Source organism: Pteropus vampyrus, unplaced genomic scaffold, assembly GCF_000151845.1.
Source record: "Pteropus vampyrus isolate Shadow unplaced genomic scaffold, Pvam_2.0 Scaffold174, whole genome shotgun sequence".
Taxonomy (NCBI): domain Eukaryota; kingdom Metazoa; phylum Chordata; class Mammalia; order Chiroptera; family Pteropodidae; genus Pteropus; species Pteropus vampyrus.
The window spans coordinates 1,374,072-1,379,639 of NW_011888955.1; the positions used below are offsets into that span (position 1 = coordinate 1,374,072).

The following is a 5,568-nucleotide window of genomic DNA, read 5'->3' on the forward strand; positions in this document are numbered from 1 at the left end:
CCCAGCTATGTTTTTTGCCCCCTTTCTTCTAGAATTGTTGATATTTAAAAGCGATTTCACACGAACATGTAATTATTCCCAAATATATCACACCAATGACCCATTTTTTTGTGTGTGATAAAAATAGTAAATATTTTTATTCACAAGCCCAGAGCTTGTGAATAAGTAAAAGCTGTGGAGTCGTATCTAAAAAACTTACTTAGTCAATATGCTGTCTTGTCGCCACTCACTGAAATTCCATATGCTATGATCTAAGACTTCAGTGTTAAAATTTGTCGCTATTACCAATCTATGTAAAAGCTCTACACTCTTAGAAAAGCGCACATATTCGTCCATGCAACGTTTAGTAAACATTTAGCCAGGCATAAAGAGTAATATAGCACTAACACAAGATACAGTCATTTCCCGCAGGGATTTGGCTTTGTTGGATGATGTGTGACCATGCCGCCATAATTCCCGACGGCGCCAAACAGCCGACCAGCCAGTGTCGAGCAGGGCTGAATGCTCGTGCGCGAGAAAAGGACGACGGAGTCGAGCTGGAATGGCTAGGAAAGGCTTTGTGAGGTTCCGGGGAGAGCTGGACCCAACGGCCACCTGGCGTGTGGATGTGCAGAGACCAGGGGGAGCTGAGCACTTCGGTTAGACAGACGAGCGCACCTTGTTCACGGCATAGTGAAGTGTCTGACCTAGCTAAAGAAAAGGGTCTACACTGGCAAGAGTGAAGACGGAATTGATTACTAGAGCAAGTCGTACTGTGGAGGATATTTAAAAAAGACATTTTCCTGAAGAAAAAAAAAAGAAAAATTTAGAGCAGTGTTTATAAATGTATTTTCCCAGTACCGTTAATTAATAGGGTTCCTCCAAAAGGGTCTCCTAGGTCAAATAAACATGGAAAATACTGGGTCTCTCTACGGTGGGTCTTCTCTAATACTTTACTATGTTGGTGGGCGTTTTGACTTCCACAGAATTTCCCAAACCTTTTTGACCAGGGAACCCTTTCTGAGAAACAACTCATAGATCAAGTATGCTACGTGTATTGGTACCAAGCTCAGTCTACAAACTGATATAGTTAAGAAATATATATACTAGTCTATATTTTTAAATTTGATTTCTAGTTTGATTCTTTTTTCCCAGATCGGTAGAAATTCAGGATCTCTCCATTGCCCTATGAGTATGTCTCTGTTACGTAGTTTTCCAGTGCCAAGGAGTTAAGAGGTTGCGGAACGGTGGGTTGGCACCTATTTGGTTCTCTGTGTCACCTATGGAAGCTGGCGTCCGCTTCTATGTGCAGTCTGGTCCTGGGAAGTCGTTTTCTCCAGCTGTTGCTGAGACATGTCTCAGTCGCATCCAGTGGCTCTCTTTGTTACTTCCATACCATTCGGGGGCCGATGGCATCACTTAACCCATCTGTTCCACGAGGAGGAGCAGGAAGCTCTGTGTGGATATACGGGGCCCCACCTTCCAGCTTCATTTGGCTTCTGTTCAGGAAATGGGGGACATGTGTCCCATATACCTGTTTTTCCTCTCAGATTTTCACCTAAAGCTTTATGACATGAATCGTTTTCGTTTCGTGGGAAACTAAAATTTTAAAACTCAAAAGCACCAAAGAGCTCCATTTTCTTTATATTTTGCTGTAACTTCTCTTCCCTGAGAAAATCTAGCTATCTTTTAAAATGGCTTAAGACAGGGAGAAACATAGAGGCAAGGGGGGATACCCGAGGGAAAAAATCCGTTATTATTCCAAAGTTATTTCCTACCACACTAGTAATACCCTTTACAAAATGCCGGTCTAGAGAGCGGAAGGTTCGCAGCTGATGAGTGAAAGGCCGTGTGTGATGGTGGTGCTGCCTTGAGCTTTGACTGTCACGACGCTCGTCTTGTAACTCAGTGTCTTCGCAGTCCCTTGTCAGTCCTCTTCTGCACTGATTCTGGGTACTTACTTTGGCCAAGGGGACGTTAGCAAATGCGAAACAAGCAGAGGCTTGAAAAACATCTCCTGCCACTGGGAGCTCTTCCTCCACCATAGGAAGAAGGCTGGGCCATCTTGTTTTAAGACACAGGGACCAGCCGAGAGCCAGCACCAACTGACAGACACACAAGGCAGCTCCAGTCGACCTGCCAGCTGCCTGCAGGTGCACGAGAGACTGCGTTGAGACCAGAACTGCCCAAAGACGCTTCTGCCAAAGTGTTGATATGAACCACGAGCAACTAAATGGTCGTCTGAGCCACAATAAGGGAATGATTTTTCTTACATCAATATAAAAATTTATAGTACAATACAAAAATATATAATGTAATATGGTAGGAATGAAAAGAGAAGTATATTGCGCGAGGGAGATTTTCTCAAATACGGATATATGGAATCAAGGAAAAGAAAAACTCAGGTGGATGAGCTGGGACTGTGGACGGTGCAGTGTTCCAACCTACAGCAAATGATCTAAAGTGGCTGTCTTAGTTTAAGGTGCCTCGTGTTCACTCTTCTGCCAGAAAATTAATTTATTTCTGGACAGGACCACACTTAATCCAGATTCAAATATTTTGGAAAAATATTTCCCAGTGGGCTATTCCAGGAGATAAAGGAAAGGAAGGGTCAGGTGTGATTATGGAGCCGCTAATCTTCAGTGACTCAGAAAACTGTCGACAGATGGCCGGGTGGACCCAGGACAGCAGGGGTCTGGCATCTTCCTGCAGGCAGGTGTGCCTTTTTGTAAATCACCGTCACGCTCACCGGCTTGGATTCAAGAAGTCTCTTTGTTGTCACTGCTGAAATGAAAACAGTTGGCCTAGTATAAGCATATGCTTGGATACTAGGCTCATCTTAATTTGTTACAAAACGGATTTTCTTAAAAATTTCCTCAAAGCAGTGAGGTATGTGTCATAACCAAGAAATGTCAAAAATATGAAGGGACTCATGCTCCACATCCCCAGGTTCTGAATCACAACTCTTCCTTATAATTGCAGCCAATTAGCTGTCCTGAGCTAGGCTCAAGTAACACTGGCTCCAGTCCCAAGGAATTTCTACTAGCCTTGTTGTTTATTTACACATTTATTTTACATTTATTATCTTACTGAATCTTTACAACAATCCCAAGATTTAGACATTACTTTTATTGACATTTTAGAGGTGAAGAAACTGAGAATGAGTTAGAATAATTGGCCAAAGATAAAACAACTGATAACATTGAGCAGAAAATTAGAGGTGAGGGAATAAACACACACACACACACACACAACACACATACACGGCTAAATCTGCTCAAAATTGTATTGCAAATAGGAAGTTACAGCTCATAAAATATTTTCTTTTTAGATGGGTTTGGAAACACTATGTTGGAACCCTGTAAATCTGGCATATACATATAGCAAAATAACCCCAGTTCTTCATTAAAATAGAAAATTTCTTGTCTGGTGAGATTGATCACTTCACGTAAAGGAAAATCACAAACATGAAATAAAATGAGCTGTATCATTAATCAACCTCCCTAACCTCATCTCTAAAACCACTCTTTCAAGATTTAGTTCTTATTCAGAGCATGTATATTATGTAGGTCAGAAATCAATGCAGTAGTATGCTTTACTCAGTGAATATAAATTCCATTTTGCTTTAAATGTATTATTAAATTCCATGAGTAGATAAATCATTGATTTCTTATGCCAAATTCTGATTGACCTGAGTTTTTAAGGGGCTTTATCATACCACCGGGACCAACAAAACAAATACAAATCTTATAATCATGTCATGTCGCAATGCTAAGGTGTTTCATTAGTATAGAAGTTTATGCAAGTTTATGCAAGGGACAGTGCTCTGCATGGAGTGCTTCCTGCAGGTCTGCTTCCTGCAGGATGCAGCCTCATCCTCAAATACATCTTTTCCATCAAAAAAAAACTTCTACAACTCACAGATTGCAAGAACCTGGTCAACTTATAATCCTTTATTTTTTTATGTTTTATGCCTACAACACCTGGTCTTCCCAGGTGGTCTACCATCCAAGTACTAACCAAGCCCAACCCTGCTTAGCTTCCGAGATCAGACGGGATCAGGCTTGTTCAGGGTAGCATGGCCGTAGACAAAATATAGTTTTCTTAAAGGATTTGTGGCATGCAGAATGTAACAGCTTTACCAAGAGAAAAAGATAGACTTCAAAACAGGCACATGGATTGGCCCTCAGCACCTTCCCTCTTCCAGAGTCATGATTCATAGTATAGCTTTATTTCTTTGCAATTTTGAATTACATGCTCAGTTTCAGTAAAATCAGAATAAACTGGCTATAAAAGACATTTTTTAAACTGCTATTTAGTATTTTCTTTGTGTCAGACATTATGTTTCCTGAGATTTTCATTATTGAATTTTGTTGAGAAAAATAAAACTAAAATGTCTAGGACACAAGACTGAAAATTTTAGAAATTTCAAGTTCCATTCCCAGCCCTTCCAGTGAATAGGGTGTTTGCAATAGCAAAAAATGGAAATGTGACTATTTCTTCCCCACATGAGTTAGTGTTACTTGATATATGAAGAACCAGGAAAATGTGATCATTTCTCAAGAGTTGAGGTCAAACCTGAGAAGATTCAGATACTCTAATTAGTAGACAAAAATGTGCCTATAATAAACTAACATATAAGTAGGGAAATAAAAAATATTAAACATAGAAATTATAGATCTTAAAAATATCGGAAGGAAAAAAATTACGGGATGGGCTAAATTGCATAATGAAGTTGACAAAAGAAAGGGTCTCTGATTTTGAAAATAGAGCAACAGAAATTATCCACTCTGAAGAAAGGGGAAAAAGATTGAAAAAAATTAACAGAAACTGTGGAATCTGTAAACATTGAAGAGTCAAACACATTGTAACTTATATCTCACAAGAGGGTAAAATGGGGAAGGAAAAAACATTTGAGGTAATAATGACTAAAATTTCCCAAACTAGATGGAAAGAAGTAAATTTACAGATTTAGGAAGCTCAGAAAATGCCCAACAGGATAGATTTAAATAAAACTGTGCTTTGACACTTCATAGCCAAACTACTGAAAACCAGAAATAAAGAGAAAATCTTAAATGCTCAAAGTAAATTGACAAATCACATAAAGGGTTACTGTTCCAATGATCACAGACTACTCATCAGAAATCATAGAGACAAAAGACCATGGAACATTTTTGAAGTTCTGAAAGGAAAAAATTTGCAAATAAAATTCTGTCTCCAGCAAAAATATCTTTCAACAGAGAAGGCAAAATGTAGACAAGTAAAAGAAACCGAGACAATCTGTTTACAGTCACCAGACTACATAAGAAATGCTAAGGAAAATTTCTTCAGGATGAAATCAAACAGTACTAGAGGGAAACTTGGATCTTCAGGAATGAATAAAGAGCCTTAGAATGTTTATTTTATGTAAACTATATGTAAATAAAGTTGATTTTTAAAAATTCCAAGGTGATTCTCCATGCAGAATCATGACTGTAACCCACTGCCACAATTGAAATCAAGGCCGGTGGAGGTAAGGTAAGAGGTGCTTTGCTCAAGGGAGTGCCCTAGACTCATCTCTTCGAGCAGTGCGTCTGCACTCGGAAACAT

The 5,568-nt window shown here is 39.3% G+C and overlaps 1 non-coding gene across 1 annotated transcript; it reads right to left on the bottom strand.

The window, feature by feature from the left end:
- Nucleotides 1–3,950: 3,950 nt before the first annotated feature.
- Nucleotides 3,951–4,069, bottom strand: LOC111746095. Its single transcript, XR_002782925.1, has one exon. It is a non-coding gene; the product is annotated as a 5S ribosomal RNA (ribosomal RNA).
- Nucleotides 4,070–5,568: the final 1,499 nt, after the last annotated feature.